The sequence below is a fragment of the Porites lutea genome, chromosome 8, assembly GCF_958299795.1.
Source record: "Porites lutea chromosome 8, jaPorLute2.1, whole genome shotgun sequence".
In the NCBI taxonomy this organism is placed as follows: Eukaryota; Metazoa; Cnidaria; class Anthozoa; order Scleractinia; family Poritidae; genus Porites; species Porites lutea.
The window spans coordinates 9,160,174-9,179,054 of record NC_133208.1 but is presented as its reverse complement, the minus strand read 5'-3'; the positions used below and the strand labels follow the sequence as shown (position 1 = coordinate 9,179,054).

At 39.6% G+C, this 18,881-nt stretch overlaps 1 protein-coding gene across 1 annotated transcript in view; it reads right to left on the bottom strand.

Annotated features, from left to right (window-relative positions):
• Positions 1-12,399, bottom strand: part of LOC140946337 (metal cation symporter ZIP14-like) — a 49,684-nt gene extending 37,285 nt beyond the window's left edge. The window contains exon 1 of the mRNA XM_073395436.1: positions 12,038-12,399. The gene's annotated coding sequence lies outside the window, so the exon portion shown is untranslated. The remainder of the gene's footprint in view (positions 1-12,037) is intronic.
• Positions 12,400-18,881: the final 6,482 nt, after the last annotated feature.

Genomic DNA, 18,881 nt, shown 5'->3' with positions numbered 1-18,881 from the left:
CTGAGAGTTATAATTTGTGCTTCACTGTAAAAAAAATTAACTAGAAAACAGTCCCTTTTAAACAAGCCGTGGTCATGATCCAATGCGCTTATCAAGTGTCTTAAGAAGAAAAATAGGCTTTATAAAAAATATCTGCGAAATCCAACAAATGAAATCATTCTCTGCGGATAGCAAAACGTCTATACTACCAGAAGAAATTGAATAACGTTCAGTCTAATACTTGTGCTACTTGGAAAGTTTTAAATGAAATTCTAAACAGAAGCAAAAGAAATTCCATTAGATGCTCAACATTTAAAGCTGATGATCGTGAAATTACTGATCCTGTCGAAATTGCCAACTAGTTTTGTAAATGTTTTAAATTTCAAGCATCGGTCCTAATTTACACCGTAGTTTTCTTAATGGTGCCCTTACACAGTCAATATTCTTCAACCCTAAAACCCAAGATGAGATCGCTTAAATTGTGAAAACTTTTCTTCCAGGCAAAGCAGCTGGCTACGACCAGGTTCCAATGACAGATATTAAGGAGTCCATTCTACTTGTTTCTGAACCACTCACCCATATCATAAACTTGTTAATCCAGCGTAGTATTGTTCCCGATGAAATGAAAATCGCTCGCGTGATACCTATTTTTAAATCTGATGATCAGTCGCTATTTACCAACTACCGACCTATCTCGGTACTTCCCAGCTTACCAAAATTCTTTGAAAGAGTTATCTACAATCGTTTAATGCAGTATCTCATGAATTTCAACATCCTTTGTAGTAACCAATACGGCTTCAGGAAAAATCATTCCACTGCACTCGTGCTAATCGACTTCCATGATAAGATCTCCACGGCCTTTGACCGAGGTGAATTTTCCGTACGTATTTTTCTTGACCTCTCAAAAGCCTTTGACACTGTAAATCATGTCATCCTTTTTGATAAACTCGAACATTACGGTATTCGTGGCTTAGCGCTGGACTGGATAAGAAGTTACTTTTCAAACAGAAAGCAATATGTTGAATATAATGGCCACCGTTCGTTAAGAAATGAAATCTCTTGAAGGGTCCCTCAGGGTTCTATCCTCCGACCTCTATTTTTCTTGCTGTACATTAACGACATCAACAATGCTTGTAATCTTTTAAATCTGATATTGTTCGCTGACGATACCAATGTATTCATGTCACATAAAGATCTGAACTATCTTTCAGATATGTTAAACTTGGAGATGGACAAACTGTCAACCTGGTTTAAAGCAAACAAGCTTTCTCTAAATCTTAAAAAGACTAAATTTATGGTCTTTAAACCAAGACAGAGCGTTCAATTTGTAATATTCAAATAAGTATAGATAATCAAAATATTGTTAAAGTAAAGGAGACAAATTTTCTAGGCGTAATTTTGGATGGAAACCTTAATTGGAAGTCAGAAACATCACACGTTGCAAGTAAAGTTGCGAAGTCAATCGGTATAATGTCTAGATGCAGCTTCTTTCTTCCTAAAACATCTCTACGTATGCTCTACTATTCCTTACTTTATCCTTATTTTTACTACTGCAATATCGTTTGGGCTTCGACCTATAAAACCAATCTCCGCCGCCTTGTTATCCTGCAAAAGCGCATTATTAGAATTATTAATAAATCACATTTCAATGCTCATACAGACCCCATCTTTAAGGACCTCGGTATACTAAATTTAATGATATCCATTTGCTTCAACTGCTGGGCCAATTTATATATTCTTGCAAGAATCCAAGGTTTAGTAACAATTTCTCTCAAAGCAATCAATTCCACTCTTACAATACAAGAAATTTCCAGGCCTGCCGTCTACCGTATTGTCGTACAAACACTAAGAAGTTCTCGCCCTTTTTTCAAGGGTCTAAGTTTTTTAATTCACTTGACAACGAGGTCATCAACTCTCAATCCCTTTCCTCTTTTAAGAAAAAACTGACGATTAAATTATTAAGTATGAAAACAGTTCATACATCTTTCCATCTTCGACTTTTCGCCATCTTTTCTTTAATTGATGTGAAACAGCTCTAGCCCGTAGTTCGAGGAGGCCTAACCTCTCATAAGCTCCTATAGTTTCTGTTAGGTCTCCTCGCCACTTCTTTTTTTCTTCTTTTCCTATATTTTTTGTAATTATTGTGTGGCAAATAAAAATAAAATAAAAAATAATAAATCCTTTGGAGATTTTTAAATTTATGGCCTTACTTTCAAATTATTTCCAGGTCTATAGGGTGGCCCATAGGTGGCCCATCAGGTTTTGTTTACACCCCCACTGCTGGAACTTTGCCTGGGCTTAACAAATATTTTGGTTAAAATGAGCTCATGTGATCGCATGTGACAAGCAGTGATTTTACCAAATGGAGAAACTCTCGCTCTGTTACAGAAATAGCGTCGAAATCACCGTTTTTATTTGTGAACAGAAGCCCTATCCAGTCCAGTATGGTTTTCGTGTCGGCGCACCGAGTTATCTGGTATAGTGTGGACACTGAATCTCTCGCTGAACCATCTTGTTTCTTAAGTAGGTATGTTGTAGGGGTCCCCTTTGTTTATTTTGATTATATGTTAGCATCATGTTGGTTGAAAACTCGGAATTTTGTACGGGTGTTGGGAAAACTAAGACTAAAAACCAAAGACCTAAGACCCGGAAAACTAAGACCGCGACGAACTGACCATCATACTCAGCAAAATATGAAAAGTGGCCCTTAAAACAGCGAAGGAATACTTAGATTACGAGGAAATAGAAAAGAAGAGCACGGACAAATAAAAGGAAGAACATCAAAATGGATTACAATTTTTACCAAGGACCCGGAAAACTAAGACCAGAGAACTAAGAGCAATGAGTGTGACTTGCCACCATTTATTACAAGATGGATCAGGAGAAAAGGAGAACAGCGATCCGTTTTGTAGAAAAGCCTGTTTTCAAAATAAATGATAATAACTAGTAATAGTTGACACCACAGCTGCCCCCGTTCTGTATATTATCGGTCAATAGTATTCTTGCTCGTTGTGTAGCTCTTTGAAATATACCGATTCGTAATGAAGATTTTCACACATATTCCATACAATAAGTAAGATAAATACAGGAAACGTAAGGTTCCATGCACAGTTTCAGCTCGATTTACACAGCTTTGATCAAAATATTGTCAGTTTCGAGAATAGTTCATTCTAAACCATAAGAAAAGATTTAATTAGAAGTTGAATTTTTCGCTATTTCTCTTTCACTTTTTACATTCAGTTCATTTTATTTACCCGAAAGTAAGCCTTAGAAATTAAAAGGACGTTTGATCGATTCACGCTCGTGCATTCTAGTCTTATTTGAAACTTTATAACGGAAGGAAATCTGTGAGCAGGGAATAAGTCAGCACAGAATTTGATTGTCGGCGAATTTCTGTAATCGTCCATCGTTCTGCTTGTGATAAGCTAGCCGTTGTTCACTCGCCTTGCTTGTTTGGGGCTGAGTCTTATTCCTGTCAAAGAGAGAGAAAGAGTGTCTGGCAAGGTTTCCAATATAAGTCAAAGATTTGTGAACTCGTGTCTGGCAAACTCTCCAAGTGTTTATATATACACAGCTAAACGCACCTTATAACTTCGTCTGCGCTTAACGAGTGTCTTTTGGTCCATAACTTTCAAAACAACTGCTCCACAGAATGTCACTGCGTAACGCAAAAGAGTATCGAAGTATGACTGCACAATAAATGTCACAAAATCTACCTGAGCGGTCCCTTCAGCATTTTCTCTCTTTACGTCATCCTAACCATTTCGTACTTGCGGGCGCAAACAATAGAAACGTCATCATTACCTACCGATTCCTCGCGGCCCCTGTTCAAGCAAATCGAGATTTTTTCTATATTGACTGTATGACTGTATATTTCAACTGTAAGTACTTTCCTTAATATACGCGCGAGTTACCAGAGTGCCTCCTCGGGATTTCGCCTTCTGGCAGTGTTATGAATTCTGCAAGAATGCAGTTCCTCGTCGGTTGCTACTATGGTAAAGTCTTTGGTGCAGAGAGCGAAACTAGCTGTTTAAATACTGATGGCTATAATCGAAAATACTGATTTGCCATTGGCTGCTAAAAAAACGCCAAACTGAAGTTATAAATAAAATATCCTTCCAAATAATCGGGGCTTGAGAACTAATAGCAAATTGATACCTGAGGGACATTTTATGCAAGTTGAACGAGAACGAGTTAGATAATCATGAAAATCACGATTAAAGTGGAGGAGTAAGGAAAGAGAGGCAGGTGGAAGGCTATTGAAGTGTGAGAATACAAAACACGAAACATGAAATTTATAGAGTGAATGGAGGGAAAGAATATAAAGCTTCGAGACTAGGAGGCTTAGAACGTGTTTGTGGAGGAGGAAAGGTGATAATTCGCGCGAGAGAGAGCAAAGAAGAAAAACCGAACTGTTCAAGCAGACTCTCAAGGTCATGTTTCACATTATCCACGAGCTTATGAGTCGTGTTTGGCCTGCCAGACGCTAATTTCTAACTGAATCGATCGTTGTTTCGGTCAGCATTCGTGAAATAGCGTACACGGTCTCTCAAGAGACAATCAACGGATTCCAACAAATCTGTGGTCGGGGAGCCAACAACTACCGCTACTGTGAGGGTAATGAATAAGAACCAAGCCTTGCTCGAAATTAACGCGGCCATTGCGGCCGGTTGCGGCCAGGGCGGATAAAGGTTGGGCGGTGAAACGAGCGCTCCGCTCTTCATTTAATGTGTGATGCGGAGTAGGACTGGCACGAGCGCTCTTTCCGCGCTTCCGGTGCGCTTCAAGGCCGGCGAAATTTTCCTTTTTGCAAACCGGAAATCCTATTTTCTTTCTGTAATTTCAGGCTACAATGTTAAATAGATAAATTCGTTTCATAACAATATCAATCAACAGTTTCATATGTTTGTGTCTGTACGTCTATAAGTCAAACTTGTTGGTCGTATAATGCCAAAATTTGAGTATTATTTGAAAGTGTTGAATACCTCCTCCTTCCACTAAATATCACCTAATCGTCTTTCGCCGTTTCGTTTGCAAAACCTTAACACTTCTTAACCTCAATTTTTACATATGTTAAAGGGGGATAAATTTTATATAACATAACAAAAAATTAGATTGATATATATTGATATAGTGGCGTTGTACTTCTGCAAACTTTGCTTCTCGGGTGCAACGCGCCGTGGCGATTCGCGTAATGCGTTGCTGATCCGGCAACCGCAGGTAAACAAAATTTATTGAGGTTAGTTGTCAGGTATTTTCTCCGTTTTTCTCTCTAAAACAAAACAAGGTAAACAGTTAAAACTGAGGGGAAACTAATTTTGAAGTTTCGAAGAAACAGAAAGACGTATGAGATGTTTTTTTCAAAATTAAAAAGAAGGATGATGGTGATTGAAATTAGCATAATTTCCGCCCTTGCACGAGCTGCACGCAGTTATAAAACACACGGCATCTAGTTATGAAACACGATCTGCTGTCTTTTAGTTTTACCATGGATGACATGGATGAGATTTTCCTTCGTGTTTTAGACAATACTTAGTTGTTTTTGTTTTGGAATAACATCGACATTGGCGAGTAGCAGAAGGAAAATATAATTCAGTGGTAGAGTCATGGAAGTAATAAACCCTTTGAAAGAGATGTTTGTCTACTCCAACTAAACCTCCCGCAAAAAATAGCAACAATTGCCTCTCGGAGACAACGTACCAGCACAAAGGAACGAGAAAGAAGTGCAAGAAAACAAATCAAGCTGCCGTAATTCAGTGACACACAGCGGCAGTGTCTAATGTACAAACCACATCGCAAGCCGTGACCGAAGTCGAAAACAAGCAACATTTCTAAGCAGAGTCCCAGACCACTGCATCACACCTTTTTGCTCGGACGCGCTCGTTTCACCGCCCAACCTTTATCCGCCCTGGTTGCGGCCATGCTTGATTCAAACTGAAGTTACTTCTCTAAAAGTCACACTTTCTCCATGTTTACAATTCGGGCAGACATTTCGATAAATACACCTGCAATGCAGCCTACACACTTTTTTTGACGCAGCATTTCAGATAAGCAGACAAAAAAATCATATTATCGCGAGAGGGAATAGATGGCCCTCGGAAAAGATGAAAGGGAAGTAGGTTTATGCTCTTGGCGCATGTTGGTGTGTTTAGCGGGACGGAGATTATGTATAAACAAAACGTTTTCCGGGTCTAAAGGTCTTAGTTTTCGGGACACCCAATTTTGTACCGGGGTCTCAGCTCGTAAAACATATGTAGTAACCAGTTTTATCCTTGTATGTTTGTTTGTTTTTTATGAGCTAATTTCATACCCTGGTAAACTGTGTTTATTCTGCACTAAAACGAGTGCCCTTCATCACAGGTAACCCAGGCTCTGTGATAGTACCACAGTACGGTTCCAGTAAAATTACAGTGTTTGTATGGGGTAAAAATACCATCCTAAAATTTCGAGGAAATACTATATATAGATCAATGAAACTTACTCTGCAGTTAATTGTTGTTGTCCTTATTGCTCCAACGAAGTTTCGTGACAATTTGCAGTAATTTGTTCAAATTCACTCTATATACAATAATAATATACAAGGTAGGAAACACGAGGTGCCATTTTCGCCGACATGCTCTCATTCAACACAACTTTTTCCACGAAATTCGAACTCCAACGGAAAATAAACATGCCAGGATCGTAGAAATAGGATAGCAGCAGATATAGAAACCAATGAAGCTTTCCCAGATAGAGAAACGAATCCCACAGACTTTGACAAACTCGAAGAATATAATCCAAACACACCGAGAATACGCTCGCCGAAGCAGCCGGGCCAGATCAACGCGCGGCCAAGAAAATGAGGCCTGGGCACTGTACAAAAAAATGCCATCCCGGGAGTCCTGGGGTGACCTTTCTGGGGACCGATACATCATTTGCCCAAAGCCACCCTACCCTACTGAAAAAATACTTAATACTTAAACTTGTTTTGCACGACTACAACGTGAAACTTCCAGAAACTTCTTAGTTACACGTTTTATGGAGGTAATGTCGTACGTGTTCTCGTTCACTTTTTTCAACTGCCGCTCATTTTCAACTTGCATTATTGGTGGCCGCTAGCATTTCTCATATTTTCACCGCCGCTACAAATTTTTTTTAAAATCTCCGTCGCCCTTTTTCTCAATGAGCTTCGCTGGCGTGCCGCCCACTTTCTCTTTTTCTCTGTTTTTCTCTTGCTCTATATTCCAAATTTGTGGACATGACAATTTATCTAAGCTTAATACTTTAGACAACACGGATACAGAAAAAATTTCCTCTTTCCGTTTTCGTCTTTATTGATTCTTTTGTTGTCTCTGCTTTACAAGACGCCGGTGGCTATGCGATTTCCCGCCAAAATAACCTCGAGTTGCATTTCAGTTGCCATACCTGTTGATTGAGTTATTTTACATTGGTATGCCTGTGGTGCAGACGGACGGTCTCTCGTGCGGGCGAGCGGGCGGACGGTCGGTCGGTGTACGGTACGGTACGGTAGAAGGCCTAAATGTAATAAACGACCCTAAATGTAATAAAGTTCTAAATGTAATAACAATTTGCCCTAAATGTAATAAACTCTTAAGTTGCTTATTACATTAAGTACTCGAATAAGTGCCACCCTCAAATAAGCGCCGCATTTGAAGGGGGGGTTAATTAGCGCCGCGGCGCTTATTCGTGTAAATACGGTACTAAGCGGTATTACTATGGTATTAAGCACCACTCTGAAATAAGCGCCGCATTGTTGAAGAAAAAGTTAATAAGCGCCGCGGCGCTAATTCGCGTACATTTGGTACATTTCCTTATGCACTGTGAAACTTAACGTTTACAAATTAATTACTTGTAAACAACAAAGTAACAGTATTTTTCTAAAAAAGCAATATTTCAGCAACTGGAAAACTTTTTTCCTGTGTTTTGCATAGCCTGATATAAACACTCGAGGGGTTGGGAGAATTCGAGACAGTTATGCAAACCCTCGACTTCGTCTCGGGTTTGCATAACTGTCAAGAGTTCTAGAATCAGGCTATGAAAACACAGGAAAAAAGTTTTCTATTGCAATTATAAAATAACTTTCCCGAGAAAACAGAAAAACTCTTTGTTTAGGTTACTGATTAAAAGAGAAATTCTTACCAGTCGCGAAGTCTCGTACACAGAGCTTACTGTACGTGTAATCAGTTCTTGTTTTGCAATAAAGATGCTTTCCAAAAAAGAGTTTTTCTCGCTTAAAATGCCAGCTGAAGCGAAAAAAAAAATGGGCACAGCATGTTTGTAAAGATTTTCCAAGTTTCATCCGAGGGAATGGGTAAATAAAGTAAATTTGTCGAGTTTTCAACTCAAAAACATTTTAAAATTCGTGCTGGTGTGATTAGCGCGCGAAGAGCAAAACATCTTGACTCCACACATGTTTACATACCCTCACGCAAACACATCTCTTGGCCAATCAGAGCCCGCTCGTACTATCTTAGTTATTTGTAAACGTTGTTATCAGCTGTGCAGTATTCTTCTTTTTTAACCGCGGCAGGATTAGCTAAGTCGGTAGAGCGCTTGACTGCAGAGCGGGAGGTCGCGGGTTCGATTCCCGGGGCCGGACCAATACTTAGGGTCTTAAAATAACTGAGAAATGAAGGTACTTCCTTTGCCCTGCAGGCGGCTGGACCTTCGCGTGGCTCGGATGACCACGTAAAATGGCGGTCCCGTCTCCATTAGGAGAAGTTAAAATATAGTGTCCCCAATTAGCACTTTCGTGCTAAATACATTGACACTCAAATAAAGCGCATTTTTTTTTTTAGGGCCTGTTTACATGGAGGTGGGGGACTCCAGATATATGAGGGAACATGCGGCGGGTTACCCCACCTATCATGAAAACGTGATCAAATTAAAATGAGAGACAATGTGGACAGGCGGGTTACTCACCAAAGCGGGTTACCTCACTTACCTGGGGTCCCCCACCTCTATGTAAACAGGGCCTTGGACTTCTCGTTTTTCGTTCTTAATATTTAAGCTGATTAGATCTCTTTTCTAGAGATCCAACGTTGACAAGCAACAGGATCTTCGTCCACGGTTTCTGCAGTAAATTTCTTTAACGAAAATGAAGTATGAAAAAGTTTTTTTTCTTATTTTATTTTGTCCCTCGACAAGCACTTTATTTGTAAGCATCAAGTTACACAGTGCATAAGGAAATGTACCGAAGCTTATTAAATTTTTTCTTCAAAAATGCGGCGCTTAAAACCATTGTAATACCTCTTAGTACCATATGTACGCGAATAAGCGCCGCAGCACTTATTAAATTCCCTAAATGCGGCGTTTATTAGGGCGGCGCTTATTTGAGTAATTACTGTAATTTGCAAGTTAAGGGTTTATTACAGTTAGGAAAAAATGTTATTACATTTAGGACGCTATTACATTTAGGGTCGTTTATTACATTTAGGCCTTCTACATACGGTCACGTGATTACCAAATTTTTCTCGGCTGGGTAGATTACTTCATTTTCTTACCCATGGTGCTCTGCTGGCGTGCTTCGCGCGCGAGAGCTCCGCTAACAATAACGATGATGATGATAAATCGATTTCCAGTTATTATTATAATGATTGTGGCACCGCGTTGTGCTCTGAGTTTGTGTTGTATGGTTTTAAGAAAAATTACAATAATGCTTATTCATGGTAATAAACACTAAAATCTTGTTATATCTCTGGACATACCCTCGCAGGTAGTGAAACTGGATTTCTTCGTTGCCCGTACTACTAGTAAAACTTATAAAAATATTTTTCTTATACCATCACCTTTCGTCTGAAGGACACCTTACTTTTATGGGCAACTAACCCGATAATACCAATAGCAGCTAAATTCAAATTCAAATTCCCATATTACGGACTCTCGCTGTTATGGTTACTATTGCATGGTCTCGAGATCGTCCGCATAGAAAGAGTACAGTTCTACTTCCCAACAAAGATCTTGAGGCCGGAAGGCCTCAGTTGATGCGAACACTTTTCACCGCCCCCCCTTGAGAAATTGAGAATGTTATTGTTATTATTATTGTTGCTGTTGTCGTTGTTGTTGTTGTGGTTGTCGGTAATGATACTTATTATTGGGTTTACTTGTCCTCCGACCATCCATTTCAAGTTTATTACAAAGTGCGACAGCTTATTTTGTTACAAACTGCGACAATTTTAGAATACAAAGTGCGATTCATAGGTATTACAAAGTGCGACAGAACAAACATCTATAAATTTCCGGACGGAACGTTTCAAACGGAACTGAATTCGTGGTCTTTAGCTTCAAAGCCATCTCTGATTCCAGTTTCAGGTGTTCGAGGCCGTTTTTCGGTAAATGGAAGTGATTTGTACACTATGGTCATGTAAACGCGATCATTCAGGTGGAAATTTGCCATTTCTGAATTGTTCTTACCATTTACCCAAACAGTGAACCGTCCGGTTTGCCCATTTAAATGGCAAACCACAGGCGGACGATCCGAACTGTACTATTACAGACATTACACATTCTTCCAAGATTTTCAAGCCAACTTAAGCTTAAATATGAAGAAGGCATTGTAGTACCTCGTAGTTCTAGCTGCACTAATCTGAAGATGAAATCATTTTTTCCGGCGAACCCCAGGTCTTACCTTTAGTACTTTCATGACTGAAGCATAGAACAAAACAGCAATTCTTCGATTTACCGACTGCATGCGAGTGATTTCGAACAAAATACACGTATTAACGGAATGACATTGTTTTCCCCCGATAATTCAATAGTCTTTGTTTTTACAGATGTCTCTGGAAGAAAATAAAGGTAAATCGCTGATTTTTACAGCGTATTTAACGAATATTCGTCTCCGCAGTCGCTTCCTGCGAGATGTTCACTCCTCGCCATCTTGACACAAATGATCAGATTTTGAATATCGCCCATGATGCTTTGCGATCCCAGTACGCACACTGCCTGTGTTCGAGGCATCCTGGTGACACGCGCGACATCACAGGGGCCTACATAATCATATGTAATTTTATGGTAAATGTACCGTATTTGCCATTTACTGATCATCTTTAGCGGTATATCGCGAAATATGTGCATGTATCAAAGCTAAATAAACGTTGTGTCACCTTACCTTCGGTAAATTGTCGTCCTTTTGCCTCAGAAGTGGTATTTTGAGCGATTTTGAAGGATTTTGCGTTCGCTGTTTACTGTTCCTCAAAATGCCACTTCTGATGCAAGAGGACGTTTAACGTTTAATTCTCATATATTTTCTTTAAAAAAACTCTATAATACGGACTCTCTCTAATACCCACAACGGACACCAAATCTCGGCCCCAGAGAGTAAATTCATATAAACTTAGGCCCGGTTCAGACGCCGCTCCACTCATGTTCCGAACCTAACTGATGAATTAAGTACGGCAAAAGAGCGGCGTCTGAATCAATTTGGTCCGGCAGTTTTAGTTTGGTGCGGCAAACGCGTTAAGTTCGACAGCGTCTGTCGAACTTTTGTCGACACACGGTACGCCGTCTGAATCAGATGTCGCGCCAGTGTCGCTCCAAAGTCGAACTTATTCAGTTACGTTCGGCACATGAAAAGTACGGCTTCTGAACCAGGCCTTAACCTCTTTAATACAGACACTGCGGTAATCAGGTGAATCCCGAATTCCGATCAGGTGAATCTGCACAGGGTAAATCCCGTCTAGTCTGGCTAGCTATGCAAGGTGATATGGAGCCCAGTCGCTGTATACCAAACAACGATTTGCGAAAGGTGTACAGAGGAACATAACCGACTTTTTGAAGGCTTCAATAACTACAGATAGCATAAAGATCTTTTCTATTACATTTTGTACTCTAGTTACTGTTTACTGCACTTGCAAAATAGCGAAAGACGCTTTCAGGATTGTGCTTTACGTTACGTTTTTACATGCCGCATTGCGCTGTGGCTCGTTTCGTATTAAGACAGTAACGCCCGCACCTTGCTTGATTCAAGTGACGGGTAGAAATGCTTCATAAAACACAAAATTTTTCACCTTTTGATCCCAATAGTGATATAATATAAGAAAAATGAGTAAAGATAACTTACCGTATGTTTTAAGTGTCGTATTCCGCGTTTTTGTGGTGTTTTCAGTCGCTTGAAACTGACACCCCCGACTAATAAATAGGATTTATTTCTGAAAGAATGTTGAATATTGTACTCAAAGGGGGGTTTTCCTGTCATCCGGGTGATTTGTCACGAAAGTGTCATTTATGTCACGGTTTATGTGAGTCACGGAAGCAAGGCACAAGGCCTCCTTCCTCGCATTGCAAGACAGTCAGAAACATTTTTAATGGCGACCAGATAGCGATTTATCTGTCTCTTTTGCTCTTCTTGGGTCTCACCTAACGAGCATCACCTCTTCGTTGAGATAAGTACTGGATTATTTCCCGATGGCTCACCGCTTACTCTCGGTGCTGTATTGATGTGCACAGATCTTCGTGCATATGATCGTCTTGCTGATTGCGCCGATAGTGGGAATTCATACACGTTGCGGTCGTTTATGCTGATGAAATGCCATTTTTTGTTTGTAACATCGAATTCTACATCCAATCGACCATTATTTTTTAATGTTTTCAGTTACACTGGCCTGTATGCTAGTCCGTTCTGTGTCCGTAGCACTTCCTTGTCCCTCAGACTGGTTGTACCTCGTGTTCCTTCAGCTACTTGTAACGCTGGTGCCAACTGGCGCTATATTTAAAATCAGTGACACTCGCCCGATCTTCAGTTGAAATTTTTATTTATACCAGCCCGGTGCTGGGTCTCTTTGTTAATGTTCTTAGCTGTTTTATGATTTGGAAAGACACTTTATTTATTCATAATTATTTTGAGTTTACCTTTTTGCACATTTGAGCATTTTTGACCTTTGGACTCAGCTTATATGTATAATTAAAATTACAGTATTATAAAACAACAACAACAACAACAAAACAAAGCCAAACAAAATATACAAAATATGTGTGTGGTTCTGTTTGTTTGTTTTTTGTCTAGGGTAACCAGATGCAAATATTATTTGGTTTGAATTTCTATTCACATTTTTAACCTTTTATGTCTATTTTTTAGTCTTCATTCGTGTAATCTGTTATTTTGGTTTACATGCAGCTATTATTTTAGCCTGAATTTCATCCGATTACTTTGAGTCGTTATTACTCCCTCAGTAACGACTCGAAACCATCGGATGAATTTCAGGCTACTATTATTTTAATCTCTGGTTTTGTTGGCTCCCCTGTTTTGATATGTGTGGACATTATAGTCCTGCGTTTATTGTGATGGGACAGCATAATGTGTTGCTTTATGCTTCACTCTCCATGTCACATCATTCCTTTTTGCTTTATTGTTTTTGAGGAAATTGCTGTTAATTCGTTTTGTTTGGGAGATCCTGATTGATTTATTGATTGGTTATACATTGTTCTTTAATGGTAGCACATTCTGGCTTTTTTAAAGGATTTGTTTTTATAGTTTTTTCATTTTATTGCAGGTGCTAAGGTATGCACATGTAGCTCCCTTTCATGGACACCTTTTCAATGAAGCCAGTCTCAGGCAGAGTACCAACCAGCTTCAGCTTTCCCTTAGCATCTCTCTTAAGATAGTCAATAGCTCTGCATTCTCTTTGGTTCCTCAATTCAGTTCAACATAGTATGCCAGAAATGTTCCAAAAAGTTGTACACATTCTGCTGATCAGTTTTCCAGGAGTTTGCATCTCTAGTGCCGGGCTACTCAAGAGCAGCTGCTGCATCCCTTGGCATGTGGCATCTACATGTACATCTACTTGGGCAGCACTTTCCTCAGGCAACTTTGACTTACTGGGCATTGTAATTGGGTATAGCTTGAGTGTATAGGACATGTATGTCATTTGACGCTTATTTTTAGGACATATGGGCAGTGACATAATTGTAATATATAGAATTCTCACCACATGAGTCAGGGTCATTCGGCCATCTTACAGTATATTAATCTTTTCACTTTATTCACTGTTACTTTCCAAGGTGATCAGGGGTGGATCCAGCATTTGTCATGACTAGTTTCTACCAAAATGAATGTTTCCATGAGAGTTGAAATCGAAGGGCGAAGCCCTGAGCTTGCTAGGGGGGTCCGGGGGCATGTTCCCCTGGAAAATTTTTGAAATTTGGATGCTCTGTAATGCAATCTGGTGCATATTTGGATATATATTTGGGATGAAAACAATTATAAAAATTTGCTTGAAATCCACAAAATTTAGAAAATCACTGATTTCTACTTATAGTATAGTTTCAAGGTGACTGTGTGAGCAGGGGCCATACAGCCATCCAGCCATCTCACAGATTTCATTTTAATCAGTTACATCCGTGAGCTATTTCAGACTTTTGATAAGTATAATTTTGCGTGACTGTGTGAGCAGGGGCCATACAGCCATATAACAGATTTCCAAATTTAATCAGTTCATTATGTCACTGAGCTATGACAATTTAGACTAAATTGTTATTATTTAAATTCATGGTGACTGTATGAGCAGGGGCCATACAGCCATCTTACTGATTTCATTTTAATCAGTTACATTAATGAGCTATTTCATAAGTATAATTCAGCATGACCGTGTGAGCAGGGGCTATACAGCCATATCACAGTTTTTCAAATTAAATCGTTTCATTATGTCACTGAGCTATGACCATTCAGCCTAAATTGGTATTATGTGAGTAGGGGCCACACAGCCATCTTTCCGATTAATTTTTACTTCTAATCAGTTTTATTCGTGGGCCCAGTTGTTAATGTAGGCCATTATTATTGGTAATCCATGTTTAGTTCCACTATTTGAAAGAACTTGTAGTAATGGTTTTTACACAGAATTTGAGTTAATTTTATCTTATACTTTGATTGATGCTACATGGTAAATTTGTTGTTGACTAAAATTGTTAGGCAGCTTTAATGAATTCGAAGGAACCACATTTCAACCTGGTTTAACTTTACAGCTTTGAAACATGTTTCAGCTTAGTATTGATGAGGCATTAGCAAGGCCTATATTATATGTTGACTGTGTGAGCACAGGCTATGCAGCCATTTCCTTTATTCTAGCTACGGTAGTCCATTTCTGTTGGTTACATCAATCCACTTCTGTATCCAAGACTTAGGATAACGTTACTTAAAAATCATTTGCTTATGTAGGCCATTTCATTCCCATCTAGTGTCCAGTGCTTAGTGAATAAGTGCAGTTTATGATGGCTGTGTGAACAAGGGCCATACAGTTATCTCATTCATTTTCACTTTTAAACTGTTAGTTAACTTGAGTGATTCACACTTTTTGATCTGTATCAGATACGATGACAGTGTGAGCAAGGGCTATACACCCCTCACATTCATTCAATTTTGTACATTTCTGTTGGTTACACTGATCCATCTCAGGTAGCAGGGTTTTGTAAACAGCCTTACCATTCTATTTCTATATATTTAAGTGCATAACCTCCACTGAACTAAACTGGTGGAACTAAGCTGTAAGTGACAGTGACAAAGAATGTATACAATCACGGTCCTATTGCTATGAACGCACATGAGCCGTTATGGCGCTAGTTGACTCTGTTGTTGTAAGGTGTTTACGGGTGGATGATTATAATACATGTATTCATCTCAGCTCTCGCACGTTGACCTTTTTCATTTTTAATGTGGTATCTTTCTTTACCTTTAACCCCCAGAGGTTTTGTGTGACTGCATTGGTTGCGGGATACGTTCCCAATTTTTCCCATGTGGTTTTTTGGGTTTTCCATTGCATTTGACTTTGCATTCCGAATTGTCAACATTCCTCATATGGACAGCAACATTCCCGCCAATCCAGCTTACGGTGTTTACATATCTCAACTGGTGAGATATGCTAGAATTTGCACGTCCAAAGTTGACTTCATAAATAGACTTCGCGGACTTTCATTACGTCTCAGACAACAAGGCTTTGAAACCAGTCGACTCATTTAATAAATTCGTTAATCGCCATGGTTTTATCGTCGAGAAGTACGGTGCAGCCCTTCGGGAGATGAGATTAGCAATCCAGGCTTAAATTGCACCATCGTATCCTTACATTGCTTATTTATTACTTGGATTTTTATTTCAGTTGTATATTGGTACGTGTGCGCGCGCGCAATTTAATTTTGGGCGCGTGCATTATTTATTTATTATACTACTTCATGACAAATTTCTACAATTTGATTGGCTTAGAGCAGTGGTATTTCAGATTAATTTGAGATACCTACATGTGAAAATTACAAACCTTTTGCGGGTAGTAGTATAAACAAATAATAGCATGATTTCTACGTGATATTTGGCATAAATACCTCTCGTGATATTTCAAAATTGTCTCAAATTTCACTCGCCTAACGGCTCTTGAAATTACGTATAACAATTTTGAAATATCACTCGTGGTATTTATGCCAAACATCACTACTAATCATGCTATTACCTATACTTATTTAAGTTGCGTGTACATTTAGTTCGTTTAATAACGTCCTAGTTTTACTTTGCGTTATTTTCCTCACTTACATGTGTTGTCCGCGACTGTGCTTACACGGTGGGTGGCTCCTCCTAAAAGGTTCTGTAATTGGTACAGGATTTAATGGAGCCGAAACCAGTTGTGGAATTGCACGCATTTTAAGCATCCTACTGATGAACAGTTGGGACACGTAGATATATTTTTAGCAACCACTATAATTTGCAGTCTGTCTACTTTGAATTTTGATTTGTAGGTACCAGTAGTTTCTGTTAGCGGTCGTCTTGCTTTGGCCTCGGGTGGGGCGGCCCTTTTGACTGGTTCCTTGCTCTGGGCTGTGGCAGGTGTGCCCTCCTCACCTTTGCTGGGATAATGTTCTTGTGTATCTGGTTTTCCCAGCTTTATATGCTTTAATTTAATAAACGGCCACTCCCGTGGTACCCTGCGAGCAGAGGCTACATTTTCGCGGTATGAGCTGGCGGGCGAAAAGTAGCCTCTGCCGACAACCGTTCAATTTTCTATCGTGCATGCGCAAAATTCGTCACGCGATTCGCAAGCAACTGGTTCGTCAAATTAATCTGCGTGAGTTTGGCGGGAATCCGAAACTTGCGTACACTACTTGCGAACAACTCTCCTTGAGCTTGTTTTGGTGTTCCGACAGCTTTAAAAGTACAGAGCTTATTCAAGTTGACCACGCCCTGTAAATACACAAACAGGGATTTCAGGGGCGGATCTAGGGGGAGGGTGCAGGGGGTGCGCGCACCCCCCCCCCCCTCCCTGAGATGACCTGCGGTTTTCTAATACAACTGGTATTCTGCAAAACAAAAAACAAAAAAAAAAACACGTGGTTTATTAGTGTTGAAGTCGAGCAAGAGACGAGTGCACCCCCTCCTAAAAAAAATCCTGGATCCACCCCTGGATTTTTGAAATTGTTTTGAACTTTTCCCGTTGCTACGTTTGAGCATGGATAATGGTTTGAGCCGCGTTCGTCTGCGAGAATTTGGCGGGAAGGGATGCATGAAGTCGCAATAATGGTCAGCGTTCATTGGTTGACGCAAGACTCGCGCAGTGCTCTAAACCGGTCAAGAACAGGTAAAAACCGGATTTTTAAAATTTATTCGTCGAGATTTCTGGACGGGATTTGAACGGTTGTCGGCAGAGGCTACTTTTCGCACGCCAGCTCATACCGCGAAAAATGTAGCCTCTGCTTGCAGGGTACTCCCGTGGCCAAAATATCCCATAATGGGTTTGTGATTATTTTGTGTCCCAGCAAACAGGGCTCACCCAAAGCGAGACTCCGCCAACTTCAATAACTCTCTTAATATGTAAAGGAACATGAAGTATGAATAATATTAATAACGACCTTACCGATCTTAAGGTGATTCCCTAGTAAAAAAACCTAACATAGATTGTAGATGAAACTTGGTACACTGATGTAACAAGTCAAGAAGATGATAAAAAAGTAATAAAAAGTGGGGGTCACCGTGCTCGTTTTGACGTCACAATGCTGACAAATACGGCTATTTTGGACCCTTTGACAAAAACCGCGCGAAGCCCAAGACTAGACAAAAAGGAAAGATTTTTTCAGTGATGCATGTGGTATCGCACAGAATTTGACTTTAATGTATTGTTTATCCACTTACGTACCATAAAAATGCCTTTTAATGCCCTTGTTTTTACTTTACGCTCCAAAGTAGAATTAAATTGGACACGCGCTATTCAACATGTGATAGCTCAATCCGTACAATTTAGTAAAATTGCCAAAAAACTGAACATAGATTTGTGCCAATTTTTTTCTCACCGAAAGGAAGCACTGTCCTTATTAAAATCATGAAATAAAAAATCGGGGTCACCGTACTCGTTTTTGCGGTAGAGCTGCAGAAAGTGCGCACCAAGTGCATTTTCCTTGATTTTTGAGAGAGGACTGGGGCGAGTTTCAAAATAGAATGTATGTGAAAGGGGGAAGAAAGTATTAAAAAATCCGTCTTTACAGAATTTACATCGAGATATCACATTTAGGACACAATGTGATAAAGAAAGCGTTTAAATGAAAATCAAAGTGAATAAGCACCAATTAAACATCCACTATCGAGGTTCTCCGTGAGGAAGTCGAACTCAGCAACACGCGTACTGCTTACGTTATGCACATTCCCACCACATTGAGTCTCACCTCGGCAAGAAACAACCGCAAGCAAAAATTGCAATAGCGTTTCTCTTCGGTCAACTTCATTTTAATAATGTTACTTCACATGCTCTTTTTTACGGAGGCCATCTTGTTATGCGCAGTAAGAGATGCGCAATGCAAAACCAGGGAATCACCTTAAGCATTTCTACCGATCACTTGAATTAAGGCGAGTGCGGGCGTTACGCAATACAGTAAATGTAATAATAATATAATAATTTATGAACTTATTGTGCGCAACTTTAACATGAGAATGATCAGCTGCA